Here is a 15,430-nt window from a genome sequence, read left to right as displayed (position 1 = left end):
TTAATACATATTCAGGGGGTGGGATGCACAATTGTAATGTAAGCTTCAACACCCATAGGTATTGGACACCTAGTACAGGTATGGGACCTGCTATCCAGAATGCTTGAGACCTGGGGTTTTCCAGATCTTTCTGTAATTTGGATCTTCATACCTTAAGTCTACTAGAAAATCATGTAAATATTTAATAAACCCAATGGCTGGCTTTCCTTCCAATAAGGATTAATTATATCTTAGTTATGATCAAGTGCAAGGTACTGTTTTATTATTTCAGAGAAAAAGGAAACAATTTTTTTAAAAATCCGAATTATTTGGATAAAATGGAGTCTTTGGGAGACGGCCTTTCAGTAAATCAGAGCTATTACAGAGAAAAAGGAAATTATTTTTAAAAATTTAAAGATTACTTGGATAAAATAGAGTCTATGGGAAAGGCCTTTCTGTAATTTGGAGCTTTCTGGATAACGGGTTTCCAAATAATGAATCCTATACCAATATTACTTATTCCAGGTAAATGTTAGATACAGTGCTGTCTTTGCCTTGCCCTTAACATACTAAGAGAAGTGCAGCAGGCACAAAGGCCTAGGCCACTTCTTGTAGGGAGTGTGGAAGATACAAACTTTAGATGTATAGCTCTATAACCTGTTTCTTGACTTTATAGGAAATAAACTACGATTGGAGCATAGTTGACATAATATAAGTATTCCTTATCAATATTTGTCTGACACTGGATAAGTAATATCTTAACTAATGCTAGGTAAATGTAGACATACACGGGCAGGTTTAAGCTGCCAATTCGTGTCCTTTAGACAGATACAGCAGCTTATGGGGCCCTCCAACAGGCCTCTCCAATCGATATCTGGACAAAAATCAGACAGATCTCAATCGGGCAGGTTTTATTTTTCTGACGGATCGAGGACCGAATCGGCTCATTGATGGGTTCTCACTCCGATGATGTGATCCTCGCTTTTGTATACCTGTCACTGTAATAAAATCACATTACAACGATATCGCCCACCTCAGGTGGGGCTGTTGGAGGAAATATTCGCTCCATTGGTGACCTCACCAAACGAGAATCTTACAGTGTATGGCCACCTTAAGCTATGTAGCAGTTGCTAGGAATCTGGTGCCTTTAAAATTGTATTGCAATTTGCTTGCAGCTATAATGGGGATTAAAAATAATGCACTAAAGTGCTCAAGTATTTGTGCTAAAGATAATATCCACTTGTATAGGGAAAGCTCTCCATGAAGAAGTGTAATCAAAATGACCTGCCAAAATCTGTGCATACAAGCTCAGTTCTGTGGAATGATTTTCTTTGCTCCTTATGGTTATGGGTAAATAATGTTTTATATAATGAGTCTGATCTATCAGAAACAAGGAATTAAGTTAGACCTATTTTCAGTGATGCATTGGTATTCCACATGAAACTAATAAAGGGCCAGATTTAATTCAGTGAGAAGAAGATTTATCAAGTGAAAAGTGATGGAGGAGATTCAATTTGAGATGCAATTCAATTCAGAAAAACTCATCTCACTGTTTATCATGTTAAAACTCTATTGAAGTCTATGGGAAAAAACTGGAAGTGAATTTGGAGAAAAGTTTTTTCTCCTCCAATTGAATCTCATCCATGAGTTTTCACGTGATAAACCATGAGGAAAACCTTTTTGCACTGAATTTAATGTGGCCCAAAGAGTTTTACATAACAGTTCCAAAGCAACAACAATAATCCTGGTAAGTAAGTCCTATGTGGTCCTAAAAACAGTATACAATCCCCATGTAATGGTATTATTTATACTGTATGTAAATATAATGTAACAGCATTCCTGGTGTTAGTCAGGTTTTTAAGCAAATTTATACTTATTTTGGATTGAGATTTTCAGCTGTACTGTAGGTGTCACAATCTTAATGGGACTCAAAAGCTTCATCTCATAAAATTTCTAAATATGATCAATTAAAAATTCTTTCAGAGTCAGATTTTGATTGACAGCTAATTGAAAGACTGTTAGCTGTAATCTCTGTCTACCACAGAGATGTATTAAAGTTGTCAATCAAACTCTGACTCTGCATGAAGAGAGAATGAAGGGAGACAGATTGCTGAGAGGGGGGTGCTGATAAGTAACTTGATAAATTCAAAAACAGTACATACTTTTTAAATGCTTATATTTAATTCCTTATTTTGTAATTGTTCCAAATTTAAGATGGAAAATGGGAAACATCTGGTAAACCATTGGGTCCCACTCATTCCACATAATAGATGCCCCTGTATCTTTAGCCTTCTGTGTTTTTTTTTAAGTTAACTGACCACACTGGGTTTCCGGTTTTGCAAATTTATATAATACTAGAGGATTAATATAATAAAAATTGGAGATTCTCCAGCCAAAGTTTCACCAGGTATAGTGAACCCAATCATACCATACTAATCATTCAGGAAGTAGCACATACTTGTCACCTGTTCGGCAACATCTAATTGGTCACTACTAGATAGGGATACTGGACCAGGTATAAAGCAAATTCTATGTACTAAGTTATGTAATGTATAATGGAATGGTGGGCATATGCCAGTACTACAACTGCTAACGGAGGGTGTTCATTTATTTTTCAAAATCAATAAATATTTTGTTTGGCTTGTCGAGTAAAATATCCAAACAGAGAGAGAGATGTCAAGCAAAGATTGCTCACAAAGGAAAAACTCTACACACAACACATTAATATGCAGAGTAGCAAAGCTTTTTGTGCAATCTACGTCTTTTTTATCTAACATAAATAAAAAAAACAGAAAGTGAAAGGAAAGGGACTAGTTATGTGAAGGTTCGGGCTGCACTGTTTGTGGGTTGGCTTCCGGTTTTATAAGCATGTTCTTGCCCTGCCGCTCTTGTGACTTAATTGGCGGGGCGGACCGGCGTGGTTCTAAAAATGGAAGGGGGAAGCCCGATGAGGGTGGTTTCGGATCTGGTGCGGGCCCAGATTTATCGACCACACATCATTAAAAGGGACATATAACTATGGCAAACCCATATGGAAAACCATGCATGTATCTACTAAACACAATGCTCTAGTCTAGGGCAACATTGAAGCACTTGAAATAAAATACAGGCAAATATTTTATTGTTTGCTACTTGCCCTGAAGAACTATCTATTACCTTGAATGGGAAGCACCATGGGTCCCTATCTCCCACTAATAATACTAGGGTTAGAACTAGGGCTACGCAGAAGAGGCGCATGCCTAGGGTGCAAAGGTGGAGGGGCGCTAGGCATCTTCCACCACCTACCTCTACAGTACACCCCTGCAGAAAATGTGCACAGATGCATGCATCCTTTGCACGGGGGGGGGGGGGGCATGAGGTGCCTGGCCTGGATTGTCTTGATCACCTGGCTGTCCAGGCCCAGGACTGATTAAAGCTATGAGGGGGTCATTTACATATGTACCTACTGCAAGTGCAGAAGCATTAAGGGTTGCAAAGTTGCATTTGCAAGGATTTATGGCACAGTCATACTGTATCTATTCTCTGCACCTTACTTTGTATTTAAAATCCATCATGAGGGCAGCGAGAAGCATGATGCTCCTACCAGTGCTCGCTAACTTACGTGTCTAAATGATGCGTAAGTTAGTATATAGGTATGGGTGGTATGAGGTATTCAACATTCCTCCTGCCCCTCATGATTACAGCTGCCAAACACAGCGATTCATTCATGGAGCACATTCAAAATACAGGGCAGGTAGCAAGTGTGCAAAAAACATGGCAGTTGACTGTCTTTCTTTGCACTTTGATCACAACCTTAAGTAACGCCAAAATACATTTACAATTGCTAAGAAAATGAATAATATATTTCATATAAAGAACGAAAAATCTTAATTTGATTTGCTATCAAAGTCTATCATTTTAACAGAGTATGAAAAGAGCTTTTAGAGTCTGTTTTCTCCACTGCATTTATCTTATCTTTAATGGTTAATGGTTGCTAAAAGCGAGTTAAGCATTTTTAGTATGTACTATATTTAGACTTGATGGCCATTTCTCTGGTGTTAATAACCGGTATTAATTACTGTAAAATGCTCAGAGTCTTGCTCAAATTTCCAGTTAATATTTAAAGGGTACGATTCAATTCAGTGAGAAAAGGCTTCATGACGTGAAAAGTCACAGTGGAGATTCAATTTGAGATGCAATTCAATTCAGAGAAACTTTTCTTATGGTTTATCACGTGAAAACTCTATTGAAATCTTTGGGAAAAAACTGGAACTGAATTAGGAGAAAAGTTTATTCTCCTCAAATTAAATCTTGTCCATAAGTTTTCACGTGGTAAACCATGAGATAACTTTTTCTCTCTGAATTGAATCTGGCCCAAAGTCTTAAAAGCCAGTAAACATGCAATTGAACATGGGATTTTATTAAGAGCCCAAAAACGCAATGCTAATGATCCCCAAGTAGTCACCCAGGTGACCAGTAAATGCTAGCTGCTGATTGTTTTCTACAAGACTTGTAGAAAACCTTGCACCTTTAACCTTGAGTTAAGGATTTGGTATTGCATTTTTTAAAAAGTCTTTTTAGTTGCAGCAATGTCATGTAATGAAATTATGGTTTGTATTAAAAATGGATGTACAGGAATTCATTTCTTGAATAATTTCAACATGGTTATACTTTCATAGTCGTAAGACATTTTGTCCTATTCAGAGGACAGAAAAAGAACTGGCGCTACTATGCCAGCTACTGTATATTTCAGCATTTGTGAGCTGGGGGTAATTTACCTAAAAAGGGGCAGATTTGCTGCAGTACAGTAATACATAGCAAGCAGCCAATCACAACTGCACATAGTGCTGAAATGGCACTTCCTTGCCCTAAATTTGTTCTTTAAAATTATTGGTTTTAAAAAGAAGGGAAGGAGTACTGACCATAGCTTCCAGCACCAATGTATAATCTGATGTATAACCTGGAAGCAACACACTCCACATCACCCAGACCATCCCAAATTATGCCCAGCCCATCTCCATTTAAGCCTAGTCAGTCCATAATATGTCTCCAAAGTCCACTTTGTTTTAGGTAATATCTTTTACTGATCCATATCAGGGATTGCTTCAGGCATTGTATACAGGGATATATGGAAGGTATGGGTATGTACCAAATGAAAGGAATGAAGAATGAACAAGCTTTTATGAATATCTTATGAATAATGCCATGCCTATATTTACTATCCTGTAGAATGGCTGGAATTAGCAATATTATGCCAAGAAAGAAAAGATGTTGCACAGCCAGAAATATAAATGGTTCTAACTCTACTCCTGCTTCATGGAAAAAAAAACAATTTGCTTTTATTTTTTTAACTGGTTAAACTAGTCTATGTGTACTGGTTGTTCACATACAGTCTGGTAACAAATAGCAAGAAATCAAACATTTGCTTTCATTATTCTAACAGCACTAGATCAATCAAAGATAATTGTTGAATCAATACACCAGAAACACAGTCACAGTCTGTTTTGGAAAAAAATGCTTGCTAAGATCTGATCCTATCACTTTAAATCCCCTTAGTGCCATTTGTATCAGTCCTTGTCCATCATAAAAATACATCAAGTGGGATATCTATTAAAACTGTTTTTTTTTGTAATATTTACCAGAAAGAAACTCAACCTAACTCCCATCCACAAATTTGGCTAATCCTATATAATAAAGTTGAAGTGTCTCTTATTTAACGGGCTTAATGTCTAGTGTACTAATAATTAATAATTAAAAAAAAAATTAAAAAAAAATTGAACATTTTTTTTTGAGTTTATAGGCTTAAAAACAAGAATTTATCAATGGTTGAAGTGAAAACCAGCATCACACACCTCAAAACATCAGGAAATCGTGAAGGCAAAAAACATCTTCAAATGGTTAAAGGGACCTCTGCCATTGACTTTTACATGAATTTGACAGGTTTTAGCTGGATTCATTTCAGATTTGGATTTTTTGCTGCTTTGAGGCATAATAAATCTTTAAAAAAAGTTTTTTCTTCTCTCAAAATTTGAGGGGTTTTTTCGTGAAAAAACCCTCAAATTTTTAAAGAAAAGAAAACTCGACCTTTAATAAATAGACCCCTAAATGTCATGAAGGCAAAAGTTTAAAATATTCCCCCATTCAAAAATACTGTGCTATTCATAAGAGCTTGTTCATTCTTCATTCCTTTCTCTGACCCTATGTTCCTGGATAAGATATAATTACCAGCTGGCCTTTTATAGAGATGAGGAGGTCATGGCCTTCCCCACCACAAATAATTGGGTGGGTTGTAAAACCCATAAGTGGTTCTGAGTGTTATAGGAAGGTGTCCTAAATGGGCAACTTAAGTTCCAGCTCCCTGCCTCACCACTATCAGGATGTTTTTATGATGCTGGTCATTCAAACTTCAACTCCCACAAGAAATATAAACGAATTTCCTTGCATTAAAATTGAGAAGATAAGAAAACATGTAAATAATTTCTATATCTTCAGAGTAATTCTTTGGTAAAACATAACTCCAGAGTACTACAATAGTCAGTCACAGAGAAGATTTGAGGCAAAAAGCAGGCCATGCCAGGGCTGACATGCAAATTAACCAAAGTCCTTTATAGTGCCAGGGAGGCAGTATGTTCCATACATGCAACAAGAATGTCAGAATAATCTAAAAATGCATCAGCCTTAAGAAACCTGATACTTGCTCATTATCACTTGTAAATTTTAGTGGGAAGTTTCAGTGCACACAATATCAATCTGAATAAGCCTTTAAGAACATCAGTAGGGATGGGATGTCATGTGTACAAACCTACCTCCACTCCCTGCTTGCTCCAAAGAACCATCCAGTACCTCCAGTGGCGACTAATGCTGTAGATGGCACACACAAGCAATAACCTAGCCGGAATATAAATAGCACACTTAGTCAAGAAATACTTTAGTAATATTCTTGTTGGTTGCTTTTAGAAATTGGACATTTGACTTTATAGGTAGAAGAGGTTCATATAGGGGCAGATTTACTAAGCTTGAGTGAATGGTTCGAATGTAAAAAAGTTTGAATTTAGAAGTAAATCTTTGGGTACTTCGACCATCGAATAGGCTATATTCGACCATTCTACTTCGTTTCGAACGATTTGAAGTAAAAATTGTTTGACTATTCAACCATTCGATAATCGAAGTACTGTCTCTTTAAAAGAAACCTCGCCAAATTAAAGCTTCCGAAGTGCAATATTAGCCTATGGGGACCTTCCACAGCACTTTTCTAAGGTTTTTTTTGGTAGAATAGAAATCCTTCGATCGATCGTTAAAAATCGTTCGAATCGTTCGATTCGTACAATTGCTATTCACTCGATCGAATAAGCTAAAAATCCTTCGATGTCGATATTCAAAGTCGAAGGATTTCAATTTGAGGGTTGAATTTCGAAGTTTTTTTAACTTCGAAATTCGACCCTTAGTAAATCTGCCCTTTAGGGGCTGATTCACTAAGGGTCGAATATCGAGGGTTAATTAACCCTCGATATTCGACTGGGAATTTGAAATCCTTCGACTTCGAATATCGAGGTCGATGGACTTATCGCAGATAGTACGATCGAACGATCAAAGGATTATTCCTTAGATCGAACGATAAAATCCTTCGAATTGAACGATTCGAAGGATTTAAATTCAACGATCGAAGGAATATCCTTCGATCAAAAAAAGTTAGGTAAGCCTATGGGGACCTTCCCCATAGGCTTACATTGACTTCGGTAGCTTTTAGATGGCGAACTATGGGGTCGAAGTTTTTTATAAAGAGACAGTACTTCGACTATCGAATGGTCGAATAGTCGAACGATTTTTACTTTGAATCCTTCAATTCAAAGTCGTAGTCGAAGGTCGAAGTAGCCCATTCGATGGTCGAAGTAGCCCAAAAAAAAACTTCGAAATTCGAAATTTTTTACTTCGAATCCTTCACTCAAAGTTAGTGAATCGGCCCCTTAGTGTTGGCAAGACTGATTAATCTTAAACCTCCTTTATGGCCACAATATCTAGCCTCCTGGGTATTTATATATTATGGAGATTTGGCCTGCCTGTAGCCATTTCCAAATACCCAGTCACTGGCTTCTTTAAAAGATATGAAATCTATATCAGGCCAAAAAAATGGGACCTGTCGCAGCAATGGCAGGCGAGTTTATTTCCAAAAGAATGTTTAGCTTCATGTTTTATGCAATTTATGAAGATTTTGTTGTTACGAATAAAGTAGATCTTTTCAGCAACCATATTCAAATGTGTTATACTCCAAGGGCCAATTCATTCTTTCATAAGGAGATGCCCTTGGCTATCTTAAAAAGGGAAATTAAATCAGCATTTATTAGGCAGAATAGCTTATTATCAGATGCGGCCTTTGTGTGTTTACTAATCCTGCTACTCTGAATATCTTTGACATTCGTGAGAATACAATCTGTATGTACGCGACTCTCATAATGTTAGAATCGTACTGCAGTGCCTCTGGCCACTTAGAAGCCACGTCTCTGTATGGTGTCCCTTTTTACATGGTGGTTTCAAACAGCAGAATGGAAGAGATTGTGCTACATATTTATACCTAAAAGTGTAATGTTAAAGAGCACTTAATACTTGGACATTAGTAGGGATGAGTAATATATATATATACTATATACTAGCATGAGGGCAGCATATTTAATGAATCTAAAAACCATTTTTTCCAGAATAAGCAAATCCTGTTTGTAAATTAATTATCCTGCTAATCCATATCCATTGCAGACATGTAGCTTCACAATTCATTCATATTTTAAACATTCACAACCATCAAATAAAATTAAAATAAAAGCAAAACGTGTATTCAGTAAGACAAATACTATAACAAATGACAATAATTGTAAAGCCACTCCTTGCTTATTTTAGTAGCTCTATTAGATGTGGTGGTAGACTGGTAGTGGGGGTCTCATGCCATTGTTTGTATCTTTGATATACAAAGCTAAGGGGCAGATTTACTAAGGGTCGAATTACGAAGTTAAAAAAACTTCTAAATTCAACCCTCGAATTGAAATCCTTCGACATCGAATATCGAAGTCGAAGGATTTTTAGCGTGATCGATCGAACGATTTTTAGCGATCGATCGAAGGATTTCTATTCGACCAAAAAAAAAAAACATAGAAAAGTGCCATGGGAGATCCCCATAGGCTAACATTGCACTTCGGTAGCTTTAATTTGGCAAAGTATGAAGTCGAAGTTTTTTTTAAAGAGACAGTACTTCGATTATCGAATGGTCGAATAGTCGAACGATTTTTACTTTGAATCGTCCGAATCGAAGTCAAATGGTCGAATATAGCCTATTCGATGGTCGAAGTACCGAAAAATTTATTTCGAAATTTGAACTTTTTGACATTCAAACCATTAACTCGAGCTTAGTAAATCTGCCCCTAAGTCTTTGTGGAACTGGAGGTATTGAGGAAAGTCCTGCAAGTCTGAATGGGTTTCTAGGGGACTGCTGGCTTTTTGCCACCTTGTCAATGCAGGTATAGGATCCCTTACCCAGAATGCTCAGGGTATAATAGATTTTTCCATTATTTGGATCTTCACACCCTAAGTCTTCTATAAAATCATATAAACATTAAATAAATCCAATAAGCTGGTTTTGCTTCCAATAAGGATTAATTTTATCTTATTTGGGATCAAGTACAAGGTACTGTTTTATTATTACAGAGAAAAAGGAAATCAAACGTGATTATTTTGCTAAAATTGACTCTATGGGAGACATCAATTCCGTAATTCTGAGCTTTCTGGATAACAGTTTCCAGATAACGGATACCATACCTGTATAAGTGTACAATAATGAAGATTGTGTGCTTTGCTGAGCATAGGCAAGGACGCGGGCTGACACTTAAAATAGCAGTGATATTTCAGACACTATATAAAATATGCATGGATATTTGATATTTGAAAATCAATATTCTAAAATAATATCATGTAGAATTCCCTATATTTAGCCCAGATAGATTATATGGAAGGGAAACAAATATCAAATGGAATAGGCTATGGAAATTTAATCTCATAACACATTCTGGATAGATGTCACACTATTATAATCGATTCATATTACACTGTAATAATAAAGATGCAATAGGAAGAGCAAAAAAAAACAAAAAAAACAGGAATAAGCCAATCCAAGTCAAAAGGTGAGGCAAAGTAAAATAGTCCACCATGTTCTATTTGTGAGCTGTATTTGTACATGCCCACTATGTGCTCATTTCTAATTTTGAAGAAGCATATATAATAAATTGTTTGTGAAGTGTAAATTTAGGGAACAGGGATGGGATGAGGCACAAAGCTTGCCACTAAAAAATTACTACTTTTTTTTATAACAAATATAGGGTAAGATTCAATTTCATGAGAAACAAAAATCTCTTGGTTTATCTCTTGGGTTATTGTAGCATTTAAATAGTGGCTAGGGTCACTTCAGGATGCTGATAGCTGCATTATAAGCGCAACTGATATAAATGAAATAAAGATGTAGACAGTGCATATTGTCTCTTTGATGTCCACCTTATTCAACATCAAAGATCTGCTGACTTCACCTTTTATCTTATTAAGTCATCTACAGTGGCTGAATCCTGACTGCAAGACTGGAAGAAATATTTCCAAACTGACAGTAGTTTTGTTTATAACGTCAACCTCAATGAAATCCACGCATAGAATAAACACAAATAAAAATAATTGTGTCTAAAATAAAAGTTTTGCCGAAATCAGGCTACCTTAACTGAGCATAGCTCCTCATTTACAGCTTATCCCCCAAAAAGTGCTATGGCTGACCACATACATTTTTGTAATATTGGAATACTTTTCTATGGCTGAGCATATTTGTTAATAGTTTGTTTAACAGAATGATACAGAGCTGACTCTCATATTGAAACTCTATTTTGGCATGCAGCTTTAATTATGAGGCATATGTAGATGTGTATTTGAAGGTTTGTATGAACAAAGAAGGAGAAGTTAGTCCATTAAATAATAATATATTTAATTTTTGAAATCAAATTTCTACAGATTTTTTTTTTCAGAATGTAGAAATGCTGATCAAAAGACCCAAAGACTCATTTCTACTTGCAGGGCATGGTGCATAATTCAAAAAGCTGATTAATTTGCAACTTTGCACCATTAGCATGTTCAGGAAGAGCATTTGAAATTGGTGGGTCTGGGTGGCATGCAGGTTTCTCCTAATCAGCCCCCTAACTTGCAGGTGGTCTTTCAGGCCATGGATTCTGAGCAGGCACAAGATTTGGCTGAGCCTTGAACTTACTGCATGTGGCAGTCATTAATTACAGGGCTCCTTGCACCCAACAGTACTGAGTTCTGCACCTTAAGGTGGCCATAGACACAGAGGTCCTATCGTACGAATCGAGGATTCGTACGATTTTCGGATCGTGTGTGGCGTGTGCCGACATCTTTCGTCCGGCGGAGATCAGCCGTTTGGTCGATCGTTCAGGTTTGATTTTGACAGATCCCGCTGTAGCCCATGGCACATCGTAATCGGATCATTCGGCCATACGGCGGAACAATCAGATTACCCCTGATATAGCCATGCTCGTTAATAGCTTATTGGGGAAAGATCCGCTCATTTGGCGATGTTGCCAAATGAGTGGATCTTTGCGTCTATGGCCACCTTGTACATCCAGGATTATAACAATTGATGCCCTCCATTGAATTGCCTGTAGTATTTTTGATATGAAAAAGAGATCTAGACTTAGAATATTGAGTAATTTCAGGTATAGCTTTGCCTCTTATGGAGTACTTATTAAATAACCTTATGAGCATAGTTAGCTGTTGTAAAAACAAATGTTTATTTGCTGCTGGTAGATGTGCAAATTCATTTAAGGTCCTTAGATGCAAAATGCCTTACTGTATATGGAAATTGACAGGAGAAGTGGCTATTCAGGGCATCAAAATGCCGTCAAATAGCAAACATTAATATCTCAATATTTGACTTGAAAAAATGCACAATGGTCATGCCACCATTCAGGTTAAGCTGTCACTTAAACTGATCACCCCTCTATTTATAATGAATAATATTTGGAATTATGTTGAGCTTCTGTTTAGTGTTCTCACTGCAACACTGCAGTATTAGCCAGTTAGATTGTGATTTCAATTTAGCCTGTGACTGGTGCAGCTCATTAGGGAATTACAAGGAAACCTTTACTAGATCTTATTTGTATAATGTTTTCTATATCTTTGAAAATAAGGAGAGGTCTTGACTCCAGCTCAGTGTACTGATAATGCTTTGGTTTTCCTATCCTTATAGTCAGTACTTTGTTCTGCTCTTACAGAGGTTCATACACTGCTATGTCCTTTTATAAATAGTAGAAAACAATATCTCAAATTGTTCTGTATTGTTTTACTTTTTTATTTAAGAACCACAAAACATAAGTATGCATTCTACTTTCACTTTACATTTAATACATTTCATAAAGTGGAAGCCTTTCTCATACCACTTGAGACATGCTTCCACTTAAAGATATTGTGCAGTATAAAAATAAAAACTGGGTAAATAGATAGGCTGTGCAAAATAAAAAATGTTTCTAATATAGTTAGTTAGCCAAAAATGTAATATATAAAGGCTGGAGTGACTGGATGTCTAACATAATAGCCAGAACACTACTTCCTGCATTGCAGCTCTCTTGGTTTCAATTGATTGGTGACCAGGCAGCGACCAATCAGAGACTTGGGGGGGGGGCACATGGGTCATATCTGTTGCTTTTGAATCTGAGCTGAATGCTGAGGATCAATTGCAAACTCACTGAACAGAAATGTCCCATGTGGCCCCCCTCAAGTCACTGACTAACTCAGAGTTAGAGAGCTGAAAAGCAGGAAGTAGTGTTCTGCCTATCTATTTACCCAGTTTTTTTTTTTTTACATTGAACTGTTCCTTTAACACTTTTCAATGAATTACTTAGCGAATAAGAATGCCCAGAGGAGACATGTGAAGCAGTGGCTATTGTATTCATACTGATTAATGGATCGAGACCTGAATCCCACAATTCTGCTTCATATTGCCTGCAAATTCCTTATATAGTATATTTGGTTCTCATCTGATGGTCAAAGACATTATGGGTGTGATTGTGATTTGACTTGTCAGACTGACTTTATTTGAGAAAATTTTATTTTTTTAAGGAAACAATTCTGTAATGTTCTTGAGGCCAGGCCAAGACTGGTAATTGGTAGATTCTGGTGCTATTTTTTGCTGTAATAAATGGACTGAAAAAGCAACTGTCGGTATGCAGGTGTGCTTATTCCATACAAAGTCTCTGGATGGGTTACTGTAAGATTCCAAAGACATTGGCGATTTATTGGGCCTGTTGGGGGCTGTTTGGCCTCTGTACACCAATGCTAGAGCCTATTTTGAATCTCAGTCTGAACCTGCTTAAGTCCCAAGGTCTAATTCAATGCAAAAAACCCAGCATGGTGACTTGCAGAATCTGCAGTTGTATTTTATCACTGTTTACCCTTAGAAACATATTTTTAATGGGATGTAATAGACAGTGATGATAAATGTTGTCATACTGTGGCCCAGATTCAATTAATTGAGAAAAAGGTTTATCACGTAATAATTCATGGACAAGTATCAATTTGAGATACAATTCAATTCAGAGAAACTGATCTCACTGTTTATCACGTGAAAACTCTATTGAAGTCTATGGGGAAAAACTGAAACGGAATTTGGAAAAACGTTTTTTCTCCTCGAACTGAATCTCATCCACTGCTTTTCACGTGATAAACCATGAGAAAGCTTTTTCTCACTGAATTGAATCAGGCCCTATATGTGCAGGCTCTGGTGCATAGCTAGATGCTTCATGCAAGGGTCAATAACATATGTTCTTTTTTTTACTTGGAGCATTTTCAGGTTTCCTGCAGATATGAAGCTGCATGTCATGCAGAGGCTTCTTCTTTTTTTCTTTTTTTTTTTTTTTTGTGCTCCATCTGTCACAGAACTAAAACTGTGTGTACCCCCTTCCCATAGATTTAACAAATGCATACTTGATGACATAGTTCTGCAGCAGATGTGGCACTATAGGCTGCTTCTCTTTAAGCCATATCCTGCAGTCCTTTGTGCATTAAACACATTTATGCTTAGATTGTCAAGCTATTAAATATAATATTGTTAGATGTCAACCATGTTCCATGTCATCATTTAAATAATGATTTAGATTTTATTCATCAAATCTCAAGATTTTTTGTTGCAGAAATAAGCTATTAACCAATAGGAACAGTCTGGTTTTGCTGAAACAGCAGCCTGAAATAATAAGCCTGCAAGTGTCACATCATATCCAGTTGACATGACCTTACTCTGTTAGTCCCCTTATAGTTATGATACCAAATATGAAGCCTAAGACATTCCAAGAAAATGGAGAAGACCTTTCTGTAATTCAGAGCTGTCTGAATAACAGGTTTTTGGATAACAGATCCCATACCTGTATATATCTTATGTTGGTCATAATTGCAGTTGAATGGGCTGAGCTATTTTCTAATTCTAAGTTTCGTAATCCAAAACCTGTCAGAATAATATTTTACTTTATAAAACATTGCTGACCTGTGAAGAAGAAACAATTTGGCTTCTGGTGTTGTGCTTTCAGGCTGTGAGGGGAAAACAAACTCAATAAATGTATGATCTGCCTTAAGGGAAATTAAATTTGTTTTTGGAAGCTAATTAAAATAAATTCTTTAACAATTGCATAGTGGGTCAACTCTTTAAGGAATTTAAATCTATCTTTAGAGAAGAAAATATCTTTGGTCTTGAAATTGCAGACTAACAATAGGAATATTAAAGTTATGACGGATATTAAACAAATGCAATTGTATTCATTTTGCAGCATACGCCATTACCAACCACATTCTTTGGGACTAGTTTACTATGTCTGCGTGTTACCAGACAGTTGTAACTTTGCTCAAGACAATCTTTTTATATGTACTAGCTTTTTTATATTATACTTATCCCTGATCAGTAAATATGCAAAGAAATAGCAGTATTTTGGGGCAGGATTCTTCCAAATTTGAATTAGGGTTCAGCTTCGGGTTTGGTATTTGACCAGACCATTAATGAAGAATTATATTTTTGGCAGAATCCAGAAATGATGGATTTAGTGCATTCCTAATATATATATAATTGTGAGGTGTGTGTTATAAAGCTCTGTAATACATAAGATCTGCCATTTTTGGGGAATAATTTGTTTTGTGTTATTGCATTTCCCATCTGGCGGGAAGAGATATGGGTATTTTCTATGAAATTAAGTGAATAGGCCTTATCTGCAAGAACACTGGAAGAAATCATCTCAAAATATGTTATATTTCTCATTTTATTAGACTTAAGAAATTTAAAAAAAAACACATCCTTTTTTAGTTGATAGGAACTTACAAATCAAAATGATTCTCTGGAATAATAAGGACTTAGGTGATCTTATCAACTAAACCCAAAGTGACAGGTAAAGATCACTGATTC

The 15,430-nt window shown here is 36.4% G+C and overlaps 1 protein-coding gene across 5 annotated transcripts in view; it reads left to right on the top strand.

Annotated features, from left to right (window-relative positions):
- LOC108699208 (glutamate receptor 2) overlaps positions 1-15,430 on the top strand; it is a 102,340-nt gene that overhangs the window by 29,942 nt on the left and 56,968 nt on the right. The gene's annotated exons all lie outside the window — the stretch shown is intronic.

This window comes from Xenopus laevis, chromosome 1L, assembly GCF_017654675.1.
Source record: "Xenopus laevis strain J_2021 chromosome 1L, Xenopus_laevis_v10.1, whole genome shotgun sequence".
Taxonomy (NCBI): Eukaryota; Metazoa; Chordata; class Amphibia; order Anura; family Pipidae; genus Xenopus; species Xenopus laevis.
This window is presented reverse-complemented; position numbering and strand designations above follow the sequence as displayed.